Genomic DNA, 12746 nt, shown 5'->3' with positions numbered 1-12746 from the left:
GCCCCAACTTCTGTGGGACACAGAAAAAGCAGTCTTAAGAGGAAAGTATATAGCAATCCAAGCATATTTAAAAAAGGAAGAACAATCCCGAATGAATGGTCTAATGTCACAATTATCAAAATTGGAAAAAGAAGAACAAATGAGGCCTAAGGTCAGCAGAAGGAGGGACATAATAAAGATCAGAGAAGAAATAAATAAAATTGAGAAGAATAAAACAATAGCAAAAAACAATGAAACCAAGAGCTGGTTATTCGAGAAAATAAACAAAATAGATAAGCCTCTAGCCAGACTTAAGAGGAAAAGAGAGTCAACACAAATCAACAGTATCAGAAACGAGAAAGGAAAAATCACGACGGACCCCGCAGAAATACAAAGAATTATTAGAGAATACTATGAAAACCTATATGCTAACAAGCTGGGAAACCTAGGAGAAATGGACAACTTCCTAGAAAAATACAACCTTCCAAGACTGATCAAGGAAGTAACACAAAATCTAGACAAACCAATTACCAGCAAAGAAATTGAAGTGGTAATCAACAAACTACCCAAGAAAAAAAACCCTGGACCAGATGGATTTACCTCGGAATTTTATCAGACATACAGGGAAGACATAATACCCATTCTCCTTAAAGTTTTCCAAAAAATAGAGGAGGAGGGGATACTCCCAAACTCATTCTATGAAGCAAACATCACCCTAATACCAAAACCAGGCAAAGACCCCACCAAAAAAGAAAACTACAGACCAATATCCCTGATGAACGTAGATGCAAAAATACTCAACAAAATATTAGCAAACCAAATTCAAAAATACATCAAAAGGATCATACACCATGACCAAGTGGGATTCATCCCAGGGATGCAAGGATGGTACAACATTCAAAAGTCCATCAACATCATCCACCACATCAACAAAAAGAAAGACAAAAACCACATGATCATCTCCATAGATGCTGAAAAAGGCATTTGACAAAGTTCAACATCCATTCATGATAAAAACTCTCAGCAAAATGGGAATAGAGGGCAAGTACCTCAACATAATAAAGGCCATCTGTGATAAACCCACAGCCAACATTATATTGAACAGCGAGAAGCTGAAAGCATTTCCTCTGAGATCGGAAACTAGACAGGGATGCCCACTCTCCCCACTGTTATTTAACATAGTACTGGAGGTCCTAGCCACGGCAATCAGACAAAACTAAAAAATACAAGGAATCCAGATTGGTAAAGAAGAAGTTAAACTGTCACTATTTGCAGATGACATGATACTGTACATAAAACACCCTAAAGACTCCACCCCAAAACTACTAGAACTGATATCGGAATACAACAAAGTTGCAGGATACAAAATCAACACACAGAAATCTGTGGCTTTCCTATACACTAACAATGAACCAACAGAAAGAGAAATCAGGAAAACAACTCCATTCACAATTGCATCAAAAAAAATAAAATACCTAGGAATAAACCTAACCAAAGGAGTGAAAGACATACCCTGAAAACTACAAGTCACTCTTAAGAGAAATTAAAGGGGACACTAACAGATGGAAACTCATCCCATGCTCATGACTAGGAAGAATTAACATCGTCAAAATGGCCATCCTGCCCAAAGCAATATACAGATTTGATGCAATCCCTATGAAACTACCAGCAACATTCTTCAATGAACTAGAACAAATAATTCAAAAATTCATATGGTAACACCAAAAACCCCGAATAGCCAAAGCAATCCTGAGAAAGAAGAATAAAGTAGGGGGGATCTCACTCCCCAACTTCAAGCTCTACTATAAAGCCATAGTAATCAAGACAATTTGGTACTGGTACAAGAACAGAGCCACAGACCAATGGAACAGACTAGACAATCCAGACATTAACCCAGATATATATGGTCAATTAATATTTGATAAAGGAGCCATGGACATACAATGGTGAAATGACAGTCTCTTCAACAGATGGTGCTGGCAAAACTGGACAGCTACATGTAGGAGAATGAAACTGGACCATTGTCTAACCCCATATACAAAAGTAAACTCAAAATGGATCAAAGAGCTGAATGTAAGTCATGAAACCATTAAACTCTTGGAAGAAAACATAGGCAAAAACCTCTTAGACATAAACATGAGTGACCTCTTCTTGAACATATCTCCCTGGGCAAGGAAAACAACAGCAAAAATGAGTAAGTGGGACTATATTAAGCTGAAAATCTTCTGTACAGCAAAAGACACCATCAATAGAACAAAAAGGAACCCTACAGTATGGGAGAATATATTTGAAAATGACACATCCGATAAAGGCTTGACGTCCAGAATATATAAGGAGCTCACACATCTCAACAAACAAAAAACAAATAACCCAATTAAAAAATGGGCAGAGGAACTGAACAGACAGTTCTCCAAAACAGAAATACAGATGGCCAACAGACACATGAAAAGATGCTCCACATCGCTAATTATCAGAGAAATGCAAATTAAAACTACAATGAGGTATCACCTCACACCAGTAAGGATGGCTGCCATCCAAAAGACAAACAACAACAAATGTTGGCGAGGCTGTGGAGAAAGGGGAACCCTCCTACACTGCTGGTGGGAATGTAAATTAGTTCAACCATTGTGGAAAGCAGTATGGAGGTACATCAAAATGCTCAAAACAGACTTACCATTTGACCCAGGAATTGCACTCCTAGGAATTTACCCTAAGAATGCAGCACTCAAGTATGAGAAAGATCAGTGCACCCCTATGTTTATCGCAGCACTATTTACAATAGCCAAGAAATGGAAGCAACCTAAATGTCCATCGATAAATGAATGGATAAAGAAGATGTGGTACATATACACAATGGAATACTACTCAGTCATAAGAAAAGGGCAAATCCTACCATTTGCAGCAACATGGATGGAGCTGGAGGGTATTATGCTCAGTGAAACAAGCCAAGTGGAGAAAGAGAAGTACCAAATGATTTCACTCATAAGAACAAAGGAAAAACTGAAGGAACAAAACAGCAGCAGAATCACAGAACTCAAGAATGGACTAACAGGTACCAAAGGTAAAGGGACTGGGGAGGATGGGTGGGTAGGGAGGGATAAGGGGGGGAGAAGAAGGGGGGTATTAAGATTAGCATGCATGGGGGGGTGGGAGAAAGGGGAAGGCTGTACAACACAGAGAAGGCAAGTAGTGATTCTACAACATTTGCTATGCTGATGGACAGTGACTGTAAAGGGGTTTATAGGGGGACCTGGTATAGGGAAGAGCCTAGTAAACATAATATTCATCATGTAAGTGTAGATTAATGACACCAAAAAAAAAAAAAGGCAGTTCCTGTGTGGAGACCTCCAATGAGTTCTACACAGGGGTATAAAGGGCATATAAAAGTGTAGGCAAAGGGTCTGTTTGTGTTTATACAGAGGATAAAAGCCTAATTGGGCTACCCCGAAAATGAACTAAGATACGATATGAAAAAGAACTTCGAACATCAGCACTCTCTGGAAGACTCATGCCAGAAGATGATCATCAAAAAACCCCAACAAAGATCCACATGCTGCTACAGCTGTAGATGCACTCATCCCACCAGTACCTGGACTTGCCATGGGAATGAAGAAGGAGATATCTAAGCTGGCCTGTGCATACAGTAAAACAACAAATTTGACTGGATCTATACTGTTGGAACTCAACCAAGAATTAGGAGAAGTGCAAATTGTAGCGCTCCAAAATCTTACAACTACAGACTATTTACTGTTATAAGAACATAAGGGATGTGAACATTCCCCAGGAATGGGTTGTTTTAATTTGTCTGATTTCTCTCAGACTGTTCAAGTTCAGTTGGACAATATCCACCATATCATAGATAAGTTTTCACAAATGCCTAAGGTGCCTAACTGGTTTTCTTGGTTTCACTGGAGATGGCTGGTAATTACAGGTATGCTTTGGTTATGTAACTATACTCCTATTATGTTAATGTGTGTGCACAATTTAAGTAGTAGCTTAAAACCTATACATGCTGAAGTTACTCTCCAAGAAGATATGACAAAGAAAGAATCAATCTTCCCATGTTTTCTTCCACCTGCTACTTCTACAGCTTTTCTTCTTCCTTCCTAATTACAACCCTTAAATAGAATTCGTGCCTCATATCAAATTTATCGAGTATCGTAATTCTTCCAAGTTGTAAAGATACCTCAAGACAAATTCTGGGCATAGAAGCCACAGGGCATAAATATGCAAAGAAGTAAAAAGCTAACCTTTTCAAACAATAAGGCTTCTCTCTCACTTACCAACTTCACATTTCCCTGTATGGCCCCGGAAGAAGACTGGTTAGCCAGAGATGGGTAAGATTCCTCAAGGGAGGAACAACCTAAGACAGGCACAGTCGCAGGGGGGCCATCAGGTGAGAAATTGGGGATCAACAGAGGTGAGGCTTAGAACCTCACCTCCCCTATCTTGAGAGAAATCTTCTGCATCCGTGGATGTTTTATTGCCCTTGTCTAGCTTGGATTAACACATAGTCTACAGGCACACACCTGATCATCTACATTTGCTCTCTTACAACACTAAACTATGTTTTCTACCTTTATCTTGTATCTACCTACCACTTCAGCATTTTATTAAAAATAATAATAATAAAGAGAGAAATGTGGTATCCACATATAAATCAAGTATAAAAATCAAATGAGTATTCATATTTGAACTGACTGTTTATAGTTCATAATGCATGAGCAAAACCAAAAGTTTCTGTGATGACTGCCCTTCTACTGCTCACCATGTAATTTATTCAATATGTAAGAATTTGTTCTCCATGTAAGAACTTGTTCGTTATGCTTCACAAGATTGGAGACTGACGAAAATTAGGCTTGGGGTGGATTAATGATTGTGCATTGAGCATTGACTCCCCTGTACAGAATTTTATTGTTGTTAACAACCATTTGATCAATAAATATGAGAGATGCCCTCACAACAACAACAACAACAACAAAAGTACACGCTTCCAATTGTAAAATAAATAAGTAACCGGGATGTAATGTATAGCATAAGGAGTATAGTCAAAATATGGTAACAACTTGGTATGGTGATAGCTGGTACCTAGAATTATCATGTATATAAATGTTGAATCACTGTGTTGTACATCTGAAACTAATGTAATACTGTGTGTCAACTACCCTTCAATAAAAAATAATTATCTACAAAAAAAAAAAAAACTGCATCTGCTCGGACACATCCCATAGCCAACCACAGAGCAAGCTGAGCACCTTGTACCTTCCAAGGACCTTGTGATGTTTCCCAGCCCCATCCTGTCAGATACCAAAATTGAGAAATCAGAACAGCAGGAGGATGTTGTTCAAAATCTAGGCTGAAATAGGAGAAGGAAGGCAGCAGTGTCAGGCTCTGAAATCCAGAACCAAAGTTACATGCAAGACACCAGACAAGGGTAAACTAAGAAGCAAGCATCTCAGAGCCAGGAATTAAATGATTCTGACTCCATCCACTTGTCTTAGGTGTCAGGTCAGAGCCAGAGTCTGGTTAGGACATGTGCCAGCCAGCATTTGCGTCTCTCCTCACTCCAGCTTACCCAAGAATGAAGGATGGCTCAACCAAAGCGTGAATGGAAACTAGAAATTCAGCCTTCCTGAAACCTAAACATGATCTTCTTCATCCCTTTCATCAAATGAATCTTTGTTGAAAGCAGAAGCAGGACTTAACAGGTACCAGGCTGTGCTTCCCCTGTGATACGCTGGAGCAGCCAGAGGCTCTCGGTCCCAACAGAAGAAGCCATAGAAGAACCGAACTAAGCCAGAGCTTCACCGGCCAATGTGACCTTTAGTATCTGTTATACTCTCTGCCCTCCAGGGAGATCTAGTTCTGAAAATTTCCAAAAAGCATAAACATAGCTGTCATCTTTTTTTTTTTTTTTTTTACATTACCCGAAGGGAGAGAAAGAAGGAGGAGGCTACAGGCAAAGACTGGCAGGGCAACTGCATGCCCATTTGAACGAGGAAGACTGAAAGCAAGGAAAGGTTGACATAAAGTAATGTGATATAGAGAGTTTAATCCAAAATTATTAAACTTAACATTGAGGGGGATTTAGCTTCTTGCCTTTATGGTCCAATAGCTGTTCTATGCCCCATTGACCCAAACAAAGTTGGGATGATGGTGTGCATTCCAATGTTGAAAGAATAATTGGAAGATGAATATACCAACGAATCAATTGACTATGGAACGGTATGTGCCATCATCCAAAGAAACAATCTTAAAGCAATGTAAAAAATTCAAAAGCTGACTTCTCTTAGCATTGTACCATTAAAAAGAGTCACAGATGTACACATACCCACATAGAAGAAGTTTTCTCAAATGCCCACACTTCCTAAAAGCATCTGGCTTACTTAAATTTTTTATTCAAGACTCGAAATGTCTCAGCAATAATTTTCAAACATTGCTCTCTCCATGGGCAGACCCAAGGTGGGGTGCCAGGGGACAAATACCACGACATTGTGAATAGTGGCAGGTAGGAGTGCAGTGGCCTTCAGACTTTGAGCATTTAGACATCAGTTCGTTTTATCACACTCAATATTTTCCCATGAATAGGCGTGGTTTTCAAAAGTTTTGCTAAGGACTGCATGTAGTTGAACATGAAAACTTGCGTGTTACACTTGTTTTGAAAATTATAACATTCTTAGAGTTTTCTTGAAAACTCTGAAAAACATATATGAAAATTCCAGAGTCAGGCTTCATCTCTGAAAGATTTCCATGACTTCCCTTGTTCCAAACAATAAATAATTTTAGAAAAATGAAGTGCATATTAAAGCATAAAGCATGACTTCAGGTGTTATACAATCCTATATACTGGTTGAAAAATATATACACAAAAAGATACACTTAGCTGTATAAAGAATTCACTTATGATTTCATCATGAATTTTGGATGCACACCTAACTTCAAAATAGTAGCATCTTCTGTATGACCACCTCAATAATTCATGGGATAAAAAAAAATCTTCCTAAACTATTCACCATAAATTAGCATAGCCATGAAATCATTTTACTGAAGAAAGGATTAAGTTTTCTAGTAACTTTTTTTTTTTTTGAGAGGGCATCTCTCACATTTATTGATCAAATGGTTATTGACAACAATAAAATTCTGTATAGGGGACTCAATGCACAATCATTAATCAACCCCAAGGCTAATTTTCAACAGTCTCCAATCTTCTGAAGCATAACGAACAAGAGTTCTTACATGGTGAACAAGTTCTTACATAGTGAAAAAGTTCTTACATGGTGAACAGTGCAAGGGCAGTCATATCACAGAAACTTTCGGTTTTGATCACGCATTATGAACTATAAACAAGTCAGATATGATTATTCGTTTGATTTTTATACTTGATTTATATGTGAATCCCACATTTCTCCCTTATTATTATTATTACTATTTTTAAAATAAAATGCTGAAGTGGTAGGTAGATGCAAGATAAAGGTAGAAAACATAATTTAGTGCTGTAAGAGGGCAAATGTAGATGATCAGGTCTGTGCTTATAGACTAAGTATTAATCCAAGCTACACAAGGGCAACAAAACATCCACGGATGCAGAAGATTTCTCTCAAGATAGGGGAGGTGAGGTTCTAAGCCTCACCTCTGTTGATCCCCAATTTCTCACCTGATGGCCCCCCTGCGACTGTGCCTGTCTTAGGTTGTTCCTCCCTTGAGGAATCTTACCCGTCTCTGGCTAACCAGTCATCTTCCGGGGCCATACAGGGAAATGTGAAGTTGGTAAGTGAGAGGGAAGCCTCATTGTTTGAAAAGGTTAGCTTTTTACTTCTTTGCATATTTATGCCCTGTGGCTTCTATGCCCAGCATTTGTCTTGAGGTATCTTTACCACTTGGAAGAATTATGATACTCGGTAATTTTCGATATGAGGCACGAATTCTACTAAAGGGTTGTAATTAGGAAGGAAGAAGAAAAGCTATAGAAGTAGCAGGCGGAAGAAAACATGGGAAGATTGGTAATTTCTTTGACATATCTTCTTGTAGAGTAACATAAGCATGTATAGGTTTTAAACTACTAATTAGATTGCGTACACACATTAACATAACAGGAATACAGCTACATAACAAAAGCAGACCTACAATTACCAGCCATATCCAGTGAAACCAAGAAAACCAGTTAGGTACCCTAGGCATTTGTGAAAACTTATCAATGATATACATTTTCTAGTAACTTTGAAATCGCTGCTTAAAATATCAAAACTATTGTTCTGACTAGAGATTACTTTAGACTTTAAGATACCATCCTGTTGTTTGGAATCTTCCAAATCTTTGTGCTACTGTCTGTCTCCTCTTATACTTCTGTCTCAGCCCAGCTGGTCTCCTCACTACACCCTGTCCTGCGTGCTGAATCTCAGACTTCAGTCCAGGGTCTCAGGGCCTAAGGTTCTGGCAACAAGTGTCTTTCTTTCCCTTCCCCTTGTTCCCCGAAGTCCCAAAGTGAACCAGCCTCTTAGGGTCAACTCATGTCCCACTCGATACTTTCCAACTGGCCTGCTCACCATGGCACAATGCTTCACAACATAACATTTCAGTTGTATGGCCTGGCAACATATGAACACAAAGCTCTCATAGGCAAGCCATGTCCTATTCCTCCTTTAACCCCCTGTAGGTGTCCAGGTATGAAGCCCAGCATTTGATTTGGTGATTGGAAGACATGATTTTTAATCCCTGCTCTGTCATGATGTCCCTGAACTAGCCTTTATCGACACACTGGTATGTCGGGACTGTGCTCTGATGGGAGATTAACAGCTTGGTTAGGCATGGCTACCACTTTCAAGGCACTGTGGCCCAAATTATATCCCCTGACACATTCATGTATTGAGGACCTCATGTTCAATACATCTGTACGTGGAGACGGTGCTCTGAGGACATAGTTAGGGTTCCCTGAGATCCTAAGGATGGGGCAAGGAAACGGCCTGGCCCAGAAAGCTTAGGCTACCTGAGCTCCCTGAGTCTCAGGCCTGGAGCTGCGCTGGCCTCAGCATCAGTCAGATCTCAGGGATTTCCTAGAATCCAAGGTCTTCCAGAAGCCCTGGAACCCAAGGCCTGTTTTCCTAAGCTCCTCAATGCCAGAAAAACAAACAGAGCTGACATATATCAACAATACACCCAATGTGAGCTCCCTTAGCCTGCTCACCACTCAGCCAATTCCCCCTGAAACTAAAAATGAAATTGAGGACCGAGGATCCCTAGCAGCGGCAGTTAGCTGAGGCTGGAGCGGCTGCCCCAGGCCTGTTCATAGAATGCGGAGAGAGCAAGGATGCTGGCCTTGCTGTGGCCTCTCACCTCTGGTTACCCCACTCATCCTCCTCTGTGGGCAGGAGCTTCTGCGTGAATATTCATGGGATACGGCTCTGCCTCGATGACGTGACTCAGCTTTTCTCTTAGCCTCAGGTTTTCTTTCTTTCTTTTAAAGTTGTTCCCTTCCCTGCTAAATGAACAACCATCTCCCTAGAGCTCCGGGTCAAATCCCCAAAAGAGAGAATCTGATTTGTTCTTCAAACCCTCCTTTGGGGGATGCTTTCCTGCAGCACCCTGTGCCAGGAGAGTAGTTGGCAGCCGTTCAATTAATGCATCACACGTTAAGATTCCCACAACAGCCCCCAGGGGGCGTCGTTATGTCTCTTTGACAAGGAGGTCGTGGCACCACCGCCTGTAGCTGACGTGGGCAGAACTAAGTGGCTGGCCTTTGCAGTTTTGACGGGCAAGTGGCTGCTAATGACAGGTGAGGGTGGCGCGTTGTGTAGCAAGCATCTGCTCCAACAGAAAACGGGAACTGCCACGCAGTGCTGCAAGTGCTGTAGAATTTGTTGAGACACTATTTTCGGTAAGTTCGATGGCCTCTTTGAGGCTCAGATTGAAGGGAAAAATGAGGCTAATATCTACATGACAGGGCTGCTGCAGAGATTCATATGGAGTAACGTATAAGAAAGTCTCTGTTTCCATGCCTGACTTACAGCATATACACACTTGTTTCTTCCTCCCCTTCACCTACAGAAGAAATACACAATAAAGGCTTGTTAACCAAATAAAACATTGCTTACCTGGAACATTATCCTCTTGAATTCTGTTGGCTATTTGTTGCAAACAAAATCAGTTGACCTGCAAGGTAAAAGTAAACCTAAAACATGCAAAGGCTGGTATGCCAAGAATTAATTTAAAATGTAATCATGCTCTATTGTATTTACAAGAAAGCTCGATAGCTACATTTCGGCACTTCACACATTTTTCCCCTAGATCATCTGATTACCCACTGTCACTGTCCTTCAGGCAGGAATCTCTGAATAATCTCCCATTCCTTCCTGCAACTGGCTCAGTTAGGGGTCATTTCTCATCTGAAAGAAATCACACTAACTGGAAGTTTTGCCTCCAGACTGTTCCTTACAAGAGATTCCAGACACTGTAGGTAAATCGGTTTCTCCCACCTGCATCTTTGACAACATAATCAGTGGATGCTTCTGTAGTGGATTCAGTTTTTCACATTTGATTTCAAGACTCTTCATCAAATTATCTTACTTGTATCACTTCCCAATTCCACACACCAATCCTTTTCCTGCCAACTATGCAAAAGACATTTGGTTTCCTTCTTTCTCCTCCAACACATCACCAGAGGCTCCTGCTCTCCACCCAAGATCCATGCATGCTTCCTTTTGTTCAGAATGCATTTTGAAGCCCACCTCCTTCAGCAAACTCTCACCAGCAATGCTGTGAAGTCATATCTGTCTCACTAAACAAGACAACTTTGAACGTTTGGCCATCAACAGGGCTGGAAAACAAAAAGACAGTGATAAACTGACAGTCTTGTTCACTGGACTGAATTCTGCCATGCCTACTATGACACCTAGCCTGTAATGACTACACACCCATGTTGTGCTTGGAAATCTCCACCACACTTTCTCTTGCACCACTTTCTGCATGAACTGGACAGCCTCACAACAACCACATGGTGCAGGCAAGGTAGAAATTATTGCTCCATTTTGTGGCTAAGATGACTGACACTCCACAGGGGTGAGCCTTGCCAGGGTCACACAGCTGTAGGGGCTGAGTCTTGAATGCCCTGGACCTCCACCAGGGAGTCCAGTGCTCTCTCTCTGCCTACCCCAGCTGTCCCTTGTGGTATATGCATGGGCCAAGAAGTGTCTGCCAACTCACTGTATTCTGCTGTATTTCTTATTTATTTTTCTGAGAATGGCTTATCAACCATGAGAGGAATGAGGAGCAACACTTGGATTCTTTAATTTCCTTTTTAGAGCCCATTATAGTGATTTCCACTCCCATACACTTATTGATCAGCACCCTGCTACATGTGATATATTCATTTCCTAGGGATGCCATCACCACAAAGTTGGTGGCTTAAGCCAATAAAAGTTTGTTCTCTCACTAGTTCTGAGGGTGGAAATCCAAAATCAGTGTCATCAGGGTCACACTCCCCTTGGGCACTATTCATGGCAATGTAAAATGGTGCAGCTGCTGTGCAAAACATGGTACTCCCTAAAAAAATTAAAAAATAGAATTACCATATGACCCAGCATTTCTACTTCTGGGTGTATACCTAAAATAATTAAAAGCAGGACTATGAACAGATTTTGGGACACCCATGTTTACACCCTTGCCAAAAGGTGAAAGGTCAAGGGGCCATCAGTGAAGGAAAAGATAAACAAAATGTGATATATACAAAATGGAATATTACTTTTTCCTCACTTAAGAGGAAGGAAATTCTGATACATGTTACAACATAGATGAACCTTAAAGACATTATGCTAAGTGAAATAAACTAGACACAAAAGGATAAATACTGCATGATTCCACTTATGTAAATACCTAGTGTAGTCAAATTCATGGGGACAGAAGGAATAATGGTGGTTGCCAGGAGTTAGAAGGGGAGGAATGGGGAGTTAATGTTTGATGGGGACAGTTTCAGTTTGCAAAATGAAAAGACTTCCTGAGACGGATGGTGGTGATGGCTGCACAACAGTGTGAATGTGCTTAATACCACTGAATCACCCACTTAAAAATAGTTAAAATGGCAGATTTCATGTTATGTGCATTTTCCCACAATTAAATATTTTCAATTAATAAAAAAATTGGTTCCCTAGCTAAGCTCAGGGTTCTTCTGAGAAGTATACTCCCGAGAGAACAGCCATCCATCCGCCTCACCTGCGTGCTGAGCTCTGAGACAAAGTCTTTTGTTTTTGACCCAGGAATCTCATGTCTTCTAGTAGCAGTAAAACTGTGATGAGCTAATTATTCCCTTGCAAGTCAGGTAACATCTCAGGCCCCTCACAGTTCTTGACACAGCACTTTCGCATCTCACTCATCAATGGAAGCAAACCGTGTGTGGAGCCACAAAGCCTATGCTCTAGCCCTGGAATACTCAGAAAGTTGTGCATGTGAATCCTGGGAAAGACCACTGTAGTGAAGGGAAGTAAAATTCAATGCCACTCATCAAAATTTCATTACATACCTACTGTATGCCAGGCCCTCTCTAAGACACTGGAGACAACTGACAATGGGTCTTGCTCTCAAGCAACATACTGTCCAGAGGCGATGCAGACACAGGATAAATAATAGATCACATTAAATTATCACGTTAAGTTATATGATTATCATTATGTGGTAATCACAATATATACCAAGTCCAGACACAGCACAGTAGAGAGTGACAACTCTGGGAGGAAAATCAAGGAGGATTTCACAGAGGAAGTGATTTTAGGAGCTAGATT

This window comes from Manis pentadactyla, chromosome 3, assembly GCF_030020395.1.
Source record: "Manis pentadactyla isolate mManPen7 chromosome 3, mManPen7.hap1, whole genome shotgun sequence".
Taxonomy (NCBI): domain Eukaryota; kingdom Metazoa; phylum Chordata; class Mammalia; order Pholidota; family Manidae; genus Manis; species Manis pentadactyla.
Note: the sequence above shows the minus strand (reverse complement) of the source record.